General features: G+C 40.1%; 1 protein-coding gene and 1 long non-coding RNA gene across 8 annotated transcripts in view; one reads left to right on the top strand and one right to left on the bottom strand.

Annotated features, from left to right (window-relative positions):
- hmga1a (high mobility group AT-hook 1a) overlaps nt 1-18,239 on the bottom strand; it is a 109,569-nt gene that overhangs the window by 83,973 nt on the left and 7,357 nt on the right. The gene's annotated exons all lie outside the window — the stretch shown is intronic.
- On the top strand, nt 14,953-16,322 carry LOC122563215. The gene is made up of 2 exons (XR_006315531.1): nt 14,953-15,921; nt 16,253-16,322. It is a non-coding gene; the product is annotated as an uncharacterized LOC122563215 (long non-coding RNA).

Below are 18,239 nucleotides of genomic sequence, written 5' to 3'. Positions count from 1 at the left end.
TTGTCCATAATTGGTGTGCTGTATTATGGCTTCATAGTGTAACATGATTATCAAGAATCATTTTAAATAATGTGGACTGGTTAGGTACTTTAGAAACCTTTGTTAGTAAACAAGTATTTATATTTCTAACTCTCACATTCTGCCCAGTGCGAAGTTTTAGTAGTTCTTAACCTGTTGGCTCATCACATATCTCTTTCATTCTCCTCTATCTTTGAAGACGAATATCTGAGCCTTGGAAGTCAGGCAATTAGTTGCCAGGCAAGGTAATTCACGCTTGCCTTCCAGGCATAAGCTGTGCTGAGGTAATAACCTCTTCTCCATTTGCATTGCTGCCATTGTAAAGGCAGTGTCATTTTATTTTTGTTTTTTTTTAAAATTGTGGACTGAATTGAAGAAGAACTTCTTGAAAATTGGTGTTTAAAAGGATCGCTGCAGGTTTTGAAAAGTAAGTAACCTGACACTTATACAAAAGTGTGTACTTCAGATGCTGGAGATTAGAGTCAAGATTAGAGTAGTGCTGGAAAAGTACAGCAGGTAAGCCAGCATCTAAGGAGCTGGAAAATTGATGTTTTGGGTCAAAGCCCTTCATCAGAATCAGGAATAACCCAACACTTATAGCAACCACTGAATAAACAGGTATTTGAACGCAAGAGTTCCCATGTATCTACTGCCCTTGTCCTTCTGGATGGAAATACTTGTACATTTGTAAGGTGCTGTCCGAGGATCTTTGGTGATCTCTAACAGCACACAAACTGTCTTTCTGTTTCCAACAGTGAAAAGCCATTTTAAACCTGGAGAAAACCAGCACATCTTTCCTTCAGCAATTGTTGTAAACTGCGACATTTAATGGATAAGTAAGAGACCTTTTACAATGAACTAGTCACTTTGTATCTTTTGGTAAAAAAAGTGTGACACTGGAAAAGCACAGGTCAGGCAGCATCTCAGGAGCAGGAGAGTCGATGCTTCGGGCAAAAGCCCTTTATCAGGAATGACATAACATTTAACCTTGTGTCTTTTGCATACCACTGGAAGTAAACAAAGAAAACCAACTTCAAGGTAATGTTCTGACAAGTGCACGCTTACGTTAGGAACATAAGAAACTGGACATGGATCTCTTAGTATTGAAAATCCACAGACATTTATTACAGCCACTATTATATGCAAACATCACAGTCATTAGGCACATAAGTAACTGGGTTCACATTAAGCCTAAGACTTAGACAGGTTGGTCAGATGAGCTGATCAGCTAATCAGGATACATATGAAATGATGCACCTTTGCAGGGCAAGCAAGGCAAGTAAATATATGATGAATGGTCAGACCCTGGGAAGCATCAAGGATCAGAGGAATCTTGGTGTGCCAGCTTATCAGAAAAGATGGATAAAGTGTTCAGAAGGCATGTGACATACTTGCCTTTATTAGCTAAGGTATAGAATTTAAGAGCAGGAAGGTTACGGTAGAACTCCATAAAATGTAAGTAAGGCCACATCGAGAGTACTGTGTAAAGTTCTGGAATCCACATTATCAGAAGAATGTGACAGAAGGTGAAGAGGAGATTCACCAAGATGTTGCCTGGATGGTTTGTTGGGAGATGGGACTGTGAAGTTGTTTTGCTTACAGCAGTCGAGATTGACAAAGCACAAAAATGAGATGTATGAAATTATGGAGGGGCATAGATTGGGTAGACAGGAAGAAACTTGTCCTCTTTGGTAGAGGGATCAATGACCGGGGCAATGATTTTCAGTAACAGGCAGAAGCTTTGGAGGAGAATTCAGGAAAAGCCTTTTCACCCAGATGGTGGTGGCAATCTGGAACTCAATGCCTAGCAGGGTGATAGAAGCAGAAACTCTCATAACATTTAAGAAGTATTTAGGTGTGCACTTGTGATACCAAGGCATACAAGACTATGAGCTAAATTCTAGAAAATGGAATTTGAATAGTTCGGTGCTTGTTTTTGACTAGTGTATGTGTGATGGGCCAAAGGGCCTTTTTTCTGTGCTGTAAATGTCTATTACTTTACAAATCTGAGCAGGTGTGTTTAAAGTGTAATTTATAAAGGGATTGGAATTTTAAATTGTAGTGTTGCATGTCAATGATTTATAATTGTTCACCCGTAGTTAGGTCCTAATTACATATAACAGTATTCTTGTTCAGTATTGAAACTTGGTTCAGAAACCTAGATGTGAAAACCAGGAAAACTAGGGGATTGGGTGCACTTGTTTTAAAATGTTTAACTTTTGTGACAACTCAGAAATAGTAGATATTTGATTTTGAGCCCTACTCAGTGAGATGTAACACACTGCAAAACACTTAATGATCATTGATTTGATAGTATAAACCTTACATTGTGCTAGGCAATTTGAGCATAGATAATAGGGTGATAACATGACATAGGTCACTCCTCACTGAGTACACATAACCTGAAATGGGTTTGCAATGAATTTAACCCACTGTCAGACAATATCTATTCGGAGATGCAGCAACATGTTGCTAAATCTTGGAATAATGTAATCTCAAAAATGTAATCTTCCCTATACATCAAATAAATCGTGCTATTTTTATCTGAAGAATGCATAGAAAATCTTGTAGATGTAATGCTTCCCTCCTCTGCTAATATTTTGGCATGCCTCACATGTGTTTTTGAATACTTTGATTTATCCCTGGTCAATACATGGATTCACGTGCTCGCTGTCTTTTATGTTCCATTCCCTTGTGCCTTTAATCTAACAAGGTCATGATATCTTGGAATCATGCTTCTGGTACTAAATTTAATTTTCTCTTGAAAAATTACTTATTGCCTTATACAAGATCATTAAAATCTAAAATTAACAACTTCCTAAAATATTCTTTAATACTGTCAGGCCATCCCTAAACAACGATATTTTGTAACTCTTGTAGTTTCTCATCCTTTGCAGTTGTTGTTTGTAAATGCACATATTAGCACTTACCAAAGTGTAACAAACCAACCAGGAGAATGATGTTGTCAACTACAAGCTTGAAGACATTGTGTAGATAAAGAAAAATATCTTGGTCTTTGTGTGCATTTTGGTAAACAGCCTAATACGTCTGATGTAACATCCTTGTACCTAGTTATATCTCGCTTCAAAGTCATATCTTTGGAGATCACTGATGGATTTGACCGTTTCATAGCATTAGGTGTGGTTTTAATCTCATAAATTGAGACTTAACTGCATGAGAAAAGGCGCTTGATAGACTAGCAAGTGTACGCTGACTGCTAGGTGAGTTACCATGGACAATGCACCATAGAACAGTTAATTGCCAAACTTGTTAACATTTAAACAATGTTCTTGCTAAGCTGCATGTGCACACAGCTGCTTGTGGGCACACATCTGCTCCAATGCTCCATACACAGCAACAGGGAATGAGCATGCCAATTGGGGCATTGACTTCCACTTTCAAAAGTTACTGTCGCAAACAGGCCTCAGAGGCCAACACAGTATGAAAATTAGAGGTTCTTTTATCATTTTAAATTACAAATCAAGTGACCTATAATTAATATTCAACATCGCATACATAAATATGAACCACAAGCACCAATTTACAATAAATACAGTGAAAATCAATCCCATGCTTTAGTTAAAGGTTGAATCCAAGAGCAAAAGTGAACAGTTAAAAGCAAAGGCAAATTGCAAAAAATAGAGGGTGGATGGGGAAGAGAGAGGTGCAAACCAGAAATTGAAATACATGCTGCATTACGTTCAGTTTTTAGTTTTGGAAGTAAAGATCTGCAAAGCAAAATGGAAGGCAAACACTTAGTTATGGACTGAGGTCATCCAGGGATACCTTTACTGAATTACAACTGAGTGAACAACATGTGCAATTCCATTTTATAGGTTAAGCAACAGATAGTCCTGTTAAAAAGGTCTGAATACATTGCTTGCCATTGGCAAGGAGGGGCTTCACAGAATTAATAGATCTGGTCTATCCACATGAGAAAGATCCATATAAAAGATCTGGAAATTTCTCAAAGACCAGTTCAAGGTGAGAATTAACTTCAGAAATTAAAGACCCCAACTCAAGTCATAGGTAGCAACCCCAAGAATCTTTTGTTGGAAGCTTTTGGCAGTTTGTGGGAAGATGCCACAGCAAAGGCCAAAAGAGAGAGTTTGCCAAAGAGGAACCATCAGAGAGATTCGTTAAGATAGAAATTCTCTCTCATGCAGCATAAATTGGTGTTCCTTTTGCATTTTAATATTCTTGTAATTCTGTCCTCAAGACTGCAAGATGAAAGTTTCAACAGCACATTTCATTCTTAAACAATACCATTTAATTTGCAATTTGTTGATGACAGCGCTACTTGCAGTATCCGAAAAGACTACCATAGATCAAGCGAAACCTAGAAGTTTAGAATATGGATTGAATGTGAACATCAAGAAGATAAAAACAATGGTAATTAGAAGAAATACATTAGAAGAAACTATTTTGAAGTTCAAAGTGGATGGTGCCACAATGGTACAAGTAAAAATAGTTTATCTGTTTAGGACAAATGATTTAAAAACAAAGGATGGTCAATGCACTAACCAAATTAAGAGGATAGTGGTGGAGAAAAGTTAATTTGTGAAGCTGAAAGATATGTTACCAGCAAGAAAATCCAAACTTGCAACCTTACTTGCAAAAAAAAATCTAACATGCTACATAATGGCCTTGATTTACCACTGGCCAGATAGTTGTTTCTGCAGCAAATATGGGAATTACACATTAGAAAACTGCAGAATTCCCAGCATAGCAGACTCTGCCCCAAAAAATTGAAGATTCTGGTGGGCAACTATTCTTGAAACCGTCTTACATTATCCATCTAAAATCAGAGATTCTGGAGGGTCCCCTTGAATTAAGTTAATAATTATTGAGAAAAGGTTTGAAGTTTGAAAACCTAGTCTAATTCCTTGGTAAGTTTAACAGACCCCAACTCATATTTACCCTGAAAGTAAACTCCACAAAATGCTTTAAAATTACTAGAAGCTGAACTGACCACACCCCACTCCCAACCCTCAAATTAGACGAAAGACCTCCAAGGACCCACCAACCCCACCTTCACTCAGAACCAGACACACACTCTTCCCATTGCTTCCTGACCAAACATCACAACTACCCTGCCCCTGCACCTGACAACACCCTCTCTGACTTTACACAGCCCCATCCACCACTCCCCTCTCCATGCCAGGGGTGATATCCCTACCCTAAATACTCCAACTTCCTGACACACCATTCACATTATATCTTGGAAACCTACCCACGTGCACCCTAACCCCACAGTGATCTTATCAACTTACCCTTTCAGAGCTGTCAAACTGTTTACACTGAAAATGGGGACATGGTTTGCCTTCCTCCCACTATCCTTTATAATGATGGGTCTGTTAAATGTTAGGTAATCTCCACATTCCTGAAAGATCTGTGGTTGGAATTTCCTTCCAGAAATAAAAAGCACTGTCTTAACAGGGAAAAGGTACAAACTGAATGACATTCTGACTGTGAATTTACTCCTTGGTTATTTGGCCCAATATCTATTTTCCTGCATGCCTCAGAAACCTGGATAAATCAGGAAAGATCTGTGGAAGAAAATAGAGGCCTCTGAAATGTGTGTGCTAAGTCATATTCTTAAAATCCATATACAGACCAGAAGATAAATGAAGAGAAGCTTAAAATTAAAAGAGCAAAAAAAAAGGTTAAGAAGTGACATGCAGAAAATGAAAGCAACAGAAACCAGAAGGCAAAGCAGAGGTTGCAGTGAGGGGGAACAACCCAAGTATAGCTGGATGGCAGATAGGAGAAAAGGTGTTCTCTATCTTTGTCCCAACTAAATCCATGGCAGGATAGTTTTGCCTATTCACCTTCTCTAGGTGAGTTCCCTGTGGGCAGTTAATGCCAACATTAGGGCCTTATCCTGGAATCACTGGAATTCACCCAGAGGTGAACAGGAGAATCACAATGCCAGAAGCCTCAAAAGTAAGTCCTGGGTTTGCTAGTGAGGGTCCAAGGTGGTGTCCCACATTCATAGACACAGTGCATGTTCGAGGAACCCAGTACTGGGAATGGGGGTTCCCTGCTGAGAGCCACCACCATTGCCATTGCTGCTGAAACTCTCACTTCTCCCAATCCCACAGCTCCACCTAAGCTCCCCCTACAGTCATCACTAATCTCTGGACAGGTCTCTCCAAGAGCCTGGTCCTTGGATGGGTTTATGACCAGGAGCAGCCAGCACCACCCAGTGCTAAGCAATGAAGAGATGTCAACTTCTGATTGGCAGATTGCCAAAAAGTGTCAATGGAGGGCAGTTGGAAGCTCTCCAGTTGGCTGACAAGACTTGCATTACATTTTGCCCATCCTGTGGTTCCTTATTTATTTCTTTAGAAATGTGTGCAAATATTACACATTGCACATAGTCAGAGACAAAACTGTTCAATATTTCCTTTATTGGGGTCATTCCATTTAAGTGCAAAATCTACCAAAGTGGTTTCATTCACTTCCACAAGCTGGGACAAGGAATGGGAAAGAAACTCTGACTCCAATGTTGCATAAACTACATTGTTCATTACAAAATATAAACTCACAAATCAGACTGAAATGATAATCTCTCTCGTGGGCCCGCAATTAGATTGGAAAGAAATACTGTATCTTAAAAATGTACTTCATGTGTAGAAAAAAAAACTTTAAAATTATACATTAAAAAACTAAGGCATGAAATGTTTTCTTTTAAATTGGACCATTCCTTACAGAAGTCATAATAAAAAATGTTAGATTTTTCTTTAATAAAGCATTAATTATAGCAGTGGAATTTTAATCACGCCCAAGAAAAATTGCAAGAAATTATCAAAAATAAAGAACACAGAATTTAGTAAATTTTCACATAACAAGAGACTCTTAAACTAGTAGATTAAATACTAATTGCAGAAAATGTTGAGATAAAGTGATAAAATCTTAGAAAGTACTATTGCAGCAGCGATTGCTCTTCGAGAGAAGACTCATTAAATTCATGCCAAAGGATTCACAACCTCAAATGAATCACAATACATTCACATTGTCAGGTATGAGAGTTGGGACAAATTAACTGCAAACAAATGAAAATTGTTTAAAACAAAATTTCCTGGGAAACATTCAATGACTCACTATTCCAGCTGCAAGAATGTGTAGTGTTTTAAATGCACTATAAAAAGTAAACCGCTTACTACTACATTATAGATTAGTAATTCTCCACAAGACTGTCAGGAATTGTCACTAGACAAAAGTCTTCAGCCAAATTAAATTTACAGGAATCCACTTGCTGTTAATTTATGCTTAAACAAGGCTCAGAGTTCTTTTTGAATCACAAAAAACTGCCTTCCACCTTATTATAGGAAGATGGTTGTGGTTGCTGAATGTCAGTCATCTCAGCTCCAGGACATCTCTGCAGGAATTCCTCAGGACAGTGACCTAGGTTCAACCATCTTCAGCTGCTACATCACTGACCTTCACTCAATCATAACGTAAAGAGTGTGGATGTTCGCTGACAACTGCACAATGTTCAACACCATTCATGACTCCTCAGAAGCAGTCCATGTTCAAACGCAACAAGACCAAGACAATATCCAGGCTTAGGCTGATAAGTAACATTCACGTTACACAAATGGTAGCGATGACCATCATCAATAAGACACAATCTAACCATTGCCCCTTGACATTCAATGGTGTTACCATCACTGAATCCTCCACTATCAACTTCCTGGGGATTATCATTGACTAGAAACTCAACTGGACTCGCCATATAAATACAGTGGCTACAACAGCAGGTCAGAGGCTAGGAACATTGTGGTGAATAACTCATGTCCTGACTCCCCAAAGTCTGTCCACCATCTACAAGGCACATGTCATGAGTGTGATGGAATATTCTCCACTTATTTGGATGTGTGCAGCTCTAATAATACTCAAGAAGCCATCCAGGACAATCAGTCCATTTGATTGGCACTACTGTGGGCAGCACGGTGGCACAGTGGTTAGCACTGCTGCCTCACAGCACCAAAGACCCGGATCAATTCCCGCCTCTGTGCAAACTCTACACAGACAGTTGCCTTTCTCCCAGTGTCTGCGTGGGTTTCCTCTGGGTGCTCCGGTTTCCTCCCACAGTCCAAAAATGTGCAGGTTAGGTGAATTGGCCATGCTAAATTGCCCGTAGTGATAGGTGAAGTGGTAAATGTAGGGGAATGGGTCTGGGTGGGTTGCTCTTTGGAGGGGTGGTATGGACTGGTTGGGCCGAAGGGCCTGTTTCCACACTGGAGGGAACCTAATCTAATTTTCAGCTACTTCATCAATGACTTTCCCTCCATCATAAGGTCAAAAGTGAGGATGGTCACCAATGATTGCACAATATTCAGCACCATTCATGATTCCTCAGATACTGAAGTAGAGGTAGTATCCCTATTTGAGCCAGAAGACCCAGGTACAAGACCCAGAGACATGTTATAAAATCTCAGAGCAGGTTGTTTAGAATATAAGAGAGGAGTTAGCATATCATGGAAAATGAAATTGGATTCTGAAAAGGTAACAAGGCAGTTTATTCCATCAAGGCACTATATTTTCAGATTCTGCTTACACGATGCCAATAATAATTAAAAGTGAAGCAAATTACATCTTTTAGCTACAAAATTTAAAAATATTTGACCAAACTAAACACGTTAATTTATGAGACTAAGATATCACCAAACATTTTGGACATTATTGAATAGATATTACTAAAACTTCTGCAAATTGCATACTAAGATTATATTTATAAATGCACTTCCGGATATGTAACCTAAGGTAGCACTGTAACAAATTCTAGATCTGCCCTGGTTAATTGTTATCTTCTAGTAGGGTCTGGCATCAGAGATCAAAATGAAACATGGAAACAGGTAATAATTATGTTAATTAAAAGGAACAATTGGGCGAGAACCAGATGTTATAGACAGTTTTAATCAACATGTTCAAAAATGTTACAATATATCTTGGAACAGGTGGGATTTGAACACAGGCTTTCTGGCTCAGAGGTACAGACACGATCACTGGACCACAAGAACCCTCCCACGTGTTATATGTATTATATTATATATGAGATCTCAAAAATGGGAATAAGTAATTTGTATGTTGAGTTTTGTGGTGTACGTAGAAATAAAACTATGGTCACTGCCTGACTAATTTTTTAACTTTTGCAATAATAGTATCAATGGGTCTAGAGACATTGCACCTTCCATGCTGTCTATCCATGTCAGTCAGGGGAGTGGGCCATAGTAAACCCAATGAAAGTGAAGAAGATGAGGGCTGTGGTTATCACATTAGAGATAGCATGCTGGGATACAAAAGAAGATTAATTATGAAGGGGGGAAATTCAACATATTTTAGAGAGATGCAGATGAAAGTGCCATACAGGAAATGAGTTACTATGGGAGGGAGAGAACCATTGAGGTCATAAGCAACTTGACCTCAATAGAGGTTGTGCAGAATGATGAGCCGTAGGCAAAGTTGGGAGATGAAGCTGTAATTCAGAGTTGTGAGGGAATATCTGGAAAGTAAGTATTGATGGACTTGACAAGGCATGCAAGGAATTAAGAAACATTAAGATTTGGGCGTGGCCCACAATTACCAGGCAGAACCTGCGATTCACTGTGGTACATGCAACTGTATTCATTGCTTTCCATATTCCTGCAACTTGTAAATTTGCATTGAAAATGGAAAATAGCTGTGACCCTATCTGAAGTGGACTGAGGAAGTTTTTTTTTCCTCTTTCTAAGCAATTGGACTCTGAGGCCTTTGAGGCAGCAATTCCATTAACCAGGCACTTTCACAGTATATGATGAAGATGGCTGCAATCATGGCACCTTGCATGTGACATGCACGCACTGTCCAAATATGTGGGATACAAATCCTACTCACAAGCAAACTTGACCATATCATTGGTCATTACAGATCGGAAATAGTAATCTCTATAAAGCAGGCATTATTAAAGTGGCACATGTCACAGAGACTATTCAAGATCTTGTTGGCACAAGAGCTGATATCCTGGCTGACACTGTGGCTCAGTAGTTAGCATTGCTGCATCACAGCACCGGGGATGTAGGCTCAATTCCTCCTTGGTCTGCATGGAGTTTCCCCATGTCTGCACGGGTTTCTTCCAGGTGTTCCAGTTTTTCCCATAATCCAGGGATGTGCAGGCTAGGTGGATTAGCTATGGGAAATGCAGGGAAACGGTATGGAGGTGCATCTGGATGGGGTGCTCTTCGAAGGGTCAGTGTGGATTCGATGGGCTTAATGGCCCAAACAGTAGCGAATCTGTGATTCTATCCTGTCACCTCGACTTGTAAATAGTCATCAACAAGCTCTTATATGCAATGCTCACTTTCTAAGATGAGATGGGGGAGGGGTGTCAGAGGTCAAGGTATCAGTAAATCAAACAACATTTACAATCTCCTTCTGTATTTGTGCAACATGCCTTTGCTGCATTCATTGGAATAAGATCCCCAAGCCAAATGGTCCACATTGAGGCATTTCACAGCCCACCCTGGAGTCCCACATGTTCCACTATATGGAGGAACATGCTAACCATCAATTGAGATTGATGTGAATGATGATCACTCACATTACAAAGATCCTGTTCAGTTTCTTACATTCCTCACACGGGTTCATTGAAGTGCAAACAATAATCCAGCCAAAGCACAGGTTATCACTGTTGCTGCAGTGCAATGAAGGCACTGAGAAATTGAGGAACAACAGAGGCATTAACAAGCCCAATACTAGCAGCAACCTCCAGTGGCTGCCTAACAGCCTCCACATGAAGGCATTGCGACTGAAAGTCCTGTCAGCACGAGTGAGAGAGAAAAAGAGGCCCAGCTGTCATCTTGATATTATCTCCTCCAGATAACTAAGGTACAGTGTCATCACACACAGGATGTCCCAGGACATTATCACAGAAAAATGGCTGCTATTGGAACAGGACCTGCAACATGGAGTTGGTGGCCATCCTACAGTGAGTGACAAGGTGACAGCTGCAGTAAAATTTATGCTGTCCCCTTCCAAGGGGATCTGTGTGAGATCTCACAGCCTCAATCTACAAATTAATGAAGGCTGTTACCGATGCAATTTGTGTCAGATCACACCACTTCATCTGGTGTCCTATGAAGAGGACAACACTGCAGCCAGGCAAGAGACTTTGCCAACAGATAGAGTACAGGGTACATTAACTGTGTACACATTGCTTTGAGAGCACCATTCATAACCTGCAACTGACTTCATAAACAGTAAAATGATTCCATTCTGTCAATGTGAATGACAACCTGAACATCTGTGCCAATTATCTGGGAAGCTGCCTACATCTCATGCTCCTATTTCAAGGGCTGGGTGCCACAGAAAGCTGGTCACGCAGAGACAAGGGCCCCTGCAACTATGGCTGAAGATTCTCTTTTTCAAACATCTAATTGAGATGAAGCATAGATTCACTGCAACCCATCCTTCAATTAGGGTAAATGGAAGCTGATGTCTGATCTGAAGTTGCAGGTATGGTACTTGGATTGGTCTGGGGAAGTCTTGCAATGTTGCATATTCCTAGAATGCTGCACTCTGCACAACTACAGGAGGTAAAGAGAGGATGCAATGGACACTGAAGAATTAGGAGAATGGCTGCAGTCTTCCAAGGAGGAACATCATCTTCTGCATCATAGGTGCAACCATCCAGACAGGGCTTAACTGACCCCAATCTCAGTAAACGTAAGCTGGGTGAAGTAATCATTCATTGACTGGAAGTTGTTGCTCAAACGCTCCTCTTTATTCACAGGTAAGTGCAGCTTTTGTTTTTGATTTTGATTTTTCTTCACTTTGGCTGTTTAGTTTTATTCATTCAAGGGATCTGGGTGCCACTGGCTGGCCAGTATTTATTGCCCATCCCTACTTTCCCTTGAAAGGCAGTGGTGAGCTGCCTTCTTGAACCACTACAGTCCACATACTGAGAGTTGTCCCACAACATCATTAAGGAGGGAATTCCAAGATTCTGGCTCAGCATCAGTAAGGAATGACAACATATTTCCAAGTCAGGATGGTGAGTAGTTTGGAGGAGATCTTCCAGGTGGTGGTGCTTTTACGTATCTGCTGCCCTGGTCTTTCAAGATGGAAATGGTTGTAGGTTTGGAAGATGCTATCGAAGGAATTTTGGTAAATTTCTGCAGTCCATTAGACAGTACACATTACAGCTGAGTGTCAGTGGTTGACGGAGTAGATGCTTGTGGAGGCGGTACCAATCAAGCAGGCTACTTTGCCCTGGATGGTGCCAAACTTCTTCAATGTTATGACATGGAGGTGCTGGTTGTAGACAAAGTTAAAAATCACACAATAGCAGGTTATAGCCCAACAGATTTATTTGGAGGTACTGGCTTCTGGAGCACTGCTCCTTCGTCAGGTAGCTAGTGGGGCAGGATCGTAGAACGCAGAATTTATAGCAAAAGATAGTGTTATTTTTTATTCTGGAGTGTTATTAGGGCTGTACTCATCCAGGCAGTTAGGGAGCATTCCATCACACTCCTCATTTGTACCTTGCATATGGTAGACAGACTTTGCAGAAGTCAGGAGATGAGTTGCTCACTGCAGTATTCCTAGCTTTTGACCTGCTTTTGTAGCCACTGTAGTTATATAGCAATTCCAGTTGAGTTTCTGGTCAATGGTAACCCCAAGGATGCTGATAGTGGGATTCAGTTATGGTGATATGGTGATGATTGCATTGAATGTCATGTGGTGGTGGTTATATTGTCGCTTATTGGAGATGGTGATTGCTGGCATTTGCCACTTATCAGTCCAAGCCTGGATATTGTCCAGTCTTGGTGCATTTGTACACGGACTGCTTAGTACATGAGGAGTCGTGAATGGTGCTGAACATTGTTTGCCAATGATGGTACATCCCCACTTCTGACCTTATGATGGAGGAAAGGTCATTGATGAAGTAACTGAAGATTGTTCAGTCTAGGACACTACCCTGAACAACACCAACACTGATGTCCTGGAGCTGAGATGATTGATGTCCAACAACCATGACCATGTTCCTACATACCAGGTATGACTCCAACCAGCAGAGTGTATGGCCCCAATACCCAGTTTTCATCGATTGCAGTTTTTCTACAGCTCCTTGATGTGTTCAGCTTTTCCATCACTGAGGATGGGGATACTTGTGGAGTTGTTTTACTGTCCACAAACATTCACAATTAAATGTGGCAGGTCTACAAAGCTCAGATTGGATCTGTTGGTATGGGATCGCCTAGCTCTGTCTATCCCTTGCGGCATATACTGTTTGGCAGACTAGTCCTGTTTGGTAGCTTCAACAGGTTAACGCTCAGTTTTAGGTGTCAGTGGCAGGAATCCCCAGAACTCTCAGCAGTGGTGAATAATTCTGCAGCTAGCGAGAGGCAAGATATGACAAGCGGGGTGCTATAGAGATATGGTGCACAGGTAATGAGGTGAATTTTGAAAAAGAAAATTGATGAGAAATCTCATAGGACTCACAGACACAAATACTCCATAGACTGGATTAAAATTGGACAGAATTTTTGGTTAAATTCAACTCCACCTAGATTAAAACTTGCACTATCCATTCTCAAGATTGGCACGTTGTATTTTCTGTGCAAAGGCAATGGGAATGATTTACACTTTACATTTAGCAATTTCTGTCACCATCCATCCCAGACTGAATATATGCTACCATCAATTATTCCACTATCCTTCACACATGCAAATTAAGAATCTGTACATACTACAAATATATGTTCATCTAAAATTTAAATATCTAAGTGAGAATAATTTTGCTGTACTGTGCTCTACATCAGATCTCTTTTTAAAAAAAAAAGTGGAGCCTAGCCAATGCTTATACATGAAAAAATTAGAAAAGTTCATGACATGCTCTAGTTTTAAAACCACAAATACTACAAATCAAGAATATAATGACAAATCAGCAAAACATATTGAGCATATTATTTGAACCAGTCACAGTTATATACTGCATTCAGGGAACTTCTGCAGTCAGAACATAACCTTTGAATGGAAATGGCTAATTTTGTGCTGCATTTCAAACTGCATTCTGAGCAATTTTGACAGTTCCAGTTTTAATTGTCTCATTTTCTATCACCTACTACCTAACTAGGTTACAATTTGCATTATCCACTTTGAATTTTTCCCCCAAATTACTGTAAATGGAAAAGCTGAATTTATTAATCTTCTCATCCATCAAATGCTATCTTAAATGCATGTTTGAATAAGTCCCAGTATTTTAGCATGCCACGGCAAGAAAAAAAAAGCATAGTTTCAAAACACAGGGTTGTAGGTTTGACATATTCCGAACTGTCAGAAAACACGTGGTAGAGAGTGAAGATCGCAGATGCTGGAGTTCAGAATCGACATTTCGGGCATAAGCCCTTCATCAGGAATGGTGAAGGGCTTGTGCCTGAAACATGATTCTCCTGCTCCTTGGATGCTGAATGACCTGCTGTGCTTTTCCAGCATGACAATCTCAACTCTGATCTCCAGCATCTGCAGTCCCCACGTTCTGTCAGAAAACACATCAGGAAATGAAAACTAAAACATCACCACAAATTTAATTTCAAAAGATTGCCAAATATATTATTCATGAGGCACATTTTGTAACAAGTTATGACAAAGTTTATAGCAGTCCCCTTTATAAGGTGTAAATCAAACATCAGTGATCCTTGCACCTCAGTTAAACAAATCCTGAAGTTACTATCATAGATATCTCTATTCATCCACACAACAAACTGCTATAGTCCACACTCATCATTTCAGCATTGAAATGAATCTAACTTGCTGCATTTGTCCATCAGGTGAAAATTAGAAATACTTAGTAAAGTAAGCACTTTATACATTCAGGGGTGACTGAGTTTTTAAAAAGGTATTCCTGATGAAGGGCTTTTGCCCGAAACGTCGATTTTACTGCTCCTCGGATGCTGCCTAAACTGCTGTGCTTTTCCAGTACCACCCTAATCTAAACCCTGAGTTTTTAAAAAGCATATTAAGTGATAATTATTGATATAACCTCTTCAGGTCTACTTATTTTTTTAAAAAAGTGTGGAATTTCATTCTATCAATAGAAAGCTAGTTTTGGATACTTTCTAAAACTGTTATTCAGATTGGTTCTTTTAGCTCTATGGCAACATCTATTTTTCCCAATCTTTACTACATAGTCAGAATTGCATTTAAATTAAATTTCTATCCCCTGTATTCGGAATACTCATCAAGTGAAATTCTTCAATCTTATTCAATTGATTTCTTCTCACTGACATGTTGCTACAGGTTCCCTGTAGAGGGTGCTATCCTCTAAAGCCCACAAAAAATTTACAGGTGGAAATTGGGTAGGTGGATGAAAAGCAGTGTTCCTTCATCAATCACTACATAGCCCAGACTGCTATATCAGTTTTATACTTGTCTATGTATTTTTCATTTCAAATCTAAACCATCCAGAATCCAAAATGGTAAAATTATAAACTGACATTTTAGTTATAGCCCCTTCACTACGCCACTATCGTGAAGACGCTCATGCATCAATTTTCCCTACATATTTAAATGGAGAGGGATGACATAATGCTTCAGTACAGAAGGATCTGGGTACATATACATGAATCACAATAAGGTGTACTTTGCTGGAAGTACAACCAAAAAATTAAGAATGCAAATAGAACGTTGCCTCTATTACAAAGGAGATGGAGCACACATGTTAGGAATTGTACAAAGCATTGATAGACAGCATCAAGAGTACTATACTGTTTCGGTATTCTTATTTAAAGGAGGATTGCATTGGAAACCGTTCAAAGAAAATTCATCAGCCTGATCTCTCAGAAGGAACAGTTATTTCATAAGGAAAGGTTGAGCATGTCATGTTTATACTCATATGGAGTTTTAGAAGAATGAGGGGTAGATTAGATTAGATTAGATTACTTACAATGTGGAAACAGGCCCTTCGGCCCAACAAGTCCACACCGCCCTGCCGAAGCGCAACCTACCCATACCCCTACATTTACCCCTTTACCTAACACTACGGGCAATTTAGCATGGCCAATTCACCTGACCTGCACATCTTTGGACTGTGGGAGGAAACCGGAGCACCCGGAGGAAACCCACGCAGACACGGGGAGAACGTGCAAACTCCACACAGTCAGTCGCCTGAGGCGGGTATTGAACCCGGGTCTCTGGCGCTGTGAGGCAGCAGTGCTAACCACTGTGCCACCGTGCCGCCCAAAAGCAGGTAAACCTGCTGAAGCACAAAAATCTGAGGGGACGATGTTTCCGCTCCTGGGGCATAATTTATTTTTTGGGAAAAAAAAGGGGAGTGTCAGGGTCACTCAATTAAGTAGGAACTTCCTTTACCCTGACAGTAGTTAGTCTTTTTGAATTCTCTCTGACAGAAAGCAGTAGAGGCTGGGTCATTGAAAATATTCAAGGCCTAATTAGATTTTTTGGTTGAAAAGGGTGTTAGGGTTATGGGGAAGAGGGTGGAAAGTAGAGTTAATGCCACAATCCCATCAAGGGTAATCATATTTAAAGACACTGCAGATTGTTTCCACTTTTGATCCTATTGAGGCAAGGAAACTTTTATTGCTCTCCCCACTTCAATTTGCAATGGGAGTTTTCACTGATGAAAATGAGTAGCCATAAAATCTTGAGAGTGTATTTGGATAACAGTTAGAAATATTAAAAAAAATGAAAACATTAAAATATCTTGTAACTATACAGCTTTAACTGTTTCAGTCAATCAAATTCTCAATTTCTTTTGCACATTTCAGAAATGATATTTACCAAATAAAACAGGCTATTTCACTTATACTTTGCAAGAACTTTGTATTCCAGTATTTTCACTCCACTTCCTGTTTCCTGTTACCATATTTATATATTTCATAAATCTATGCAGTTACAAACTCAGTGTATCTGCCGATTTTAACCTTTTTGTTGCAAATCATTTGCAGTAACACATGATGAATGTTAGACATAGGGTTGGAAGAGAACCATTTTCCAAAACTGTTGCACTTTGTTCCAGAGACACCCTGAGTGAATAAGTAAGAGGTGAACAGGGCAGGAAAGAGTAAGTTATGAGTGGATGAGAGTCATTGAGTGCAGATGCTGCATGTAATCGTGACAGTCATAGACTATTAGCCAGGGAGATGCAGTGGCAGAATTAGTGTGATTGCGTAAGAGGAAGCAGAGACAAGAGGGAGGTACTTGCTATCCAGGAGCACGGATGATCATTAACGGGTTTCTGGCATTGCTGGGCATTTTTTTGCTACTTGAAATAACATGGATCCCACTATCTGAGTCAAGGCTGACAAAGTCTGGTAGGCGTCTCTTTTACTAATTCACAGCAAAGAGGATGGATCTCCTCTCCTCCACTTCATTCAGCAGCATCTCCAGGTTAGTTTCACCTAACCAGGGTATTAGCTTCCCTTTCTGAGACACATCCTTTCCAAAGCATAGCATGATGGGGCAATTCCTCATCTGAAGGCTTTGTTGTGCCTAACTCAGGTTTAAATATGGGGTCAGTGGCATGAATGGAAGGAACCAGCAGTGGTGGACAAATCCATCTCTGCTGCCACATCATTGTACAAGAAGGACACCATAATGCCCAAGTACACGATTAAGGAAGTGAGCAGAAGACTGCTCAAGCACAAGTTACTATGGGCCATGAAAGGAAACACTTCATGAAACTCAGCTATAATAACAGACAGCCAAAAAAAAAGGGAACATACAGTTCTTTAACTGTATCATTGTCAGTTTTTCCTCAGTGGTAACACTTTCTAATTTATAGTGGCTGTGAGTTCAAGTCTCACCCCAGAGGCTGACATTGTGGCACTGCTGAGGGAATGCCACATAGTCAGAGGTATCCTATCCTTTGAATGAGATGTTAAACCTGGTTTTCACGTAGTCGTAAAAGATCACACAGGACTTTTCAAAGAACACATGACTTTCTCAGAGTGGTAAACGGGAAACAAATAGAACATAGAACAATACAGCACAGAACAGGCCCTTCGGCCCACGATGTTGTGCCGAACATTTGTCCTAGCTTAAGCACCCATCCATGTACCTATCCAATTGCCGCTTAAAGGTCACCAATGATTCTGACTCTGCCACTCCCACAGGCAGCTCATTCCATGCCCCCACCACTCTCTGGGTAAAGAACCTACCTCTGACATCTCCCCTATACCTTCCACCCTTCACATTAAATTTATGTCCCCTTGTAA

This window comes from Chiloscyllium plagiosum, chromosome 26 (genome assembly GCF_004010195.1).
Source record: "Chiloscyllium plagiosum isolate BGI_BamShark_2017 chromosome 26, ASM401019v2, whole genome shotgun sequence".
Lineage (NCBI taxonomy): Eukaryota > Metazoa > Chordata > Chondrichthyes > Orectolobiformes > Hemiscylliidae > Chiloscyllium > Chiloscyllium plagiosum.
The sequence above is the reverse complement of the archived record's forward strand: the minus strand, read 5'-3'. Positions and strand labels throughout refer to the sequence as shown.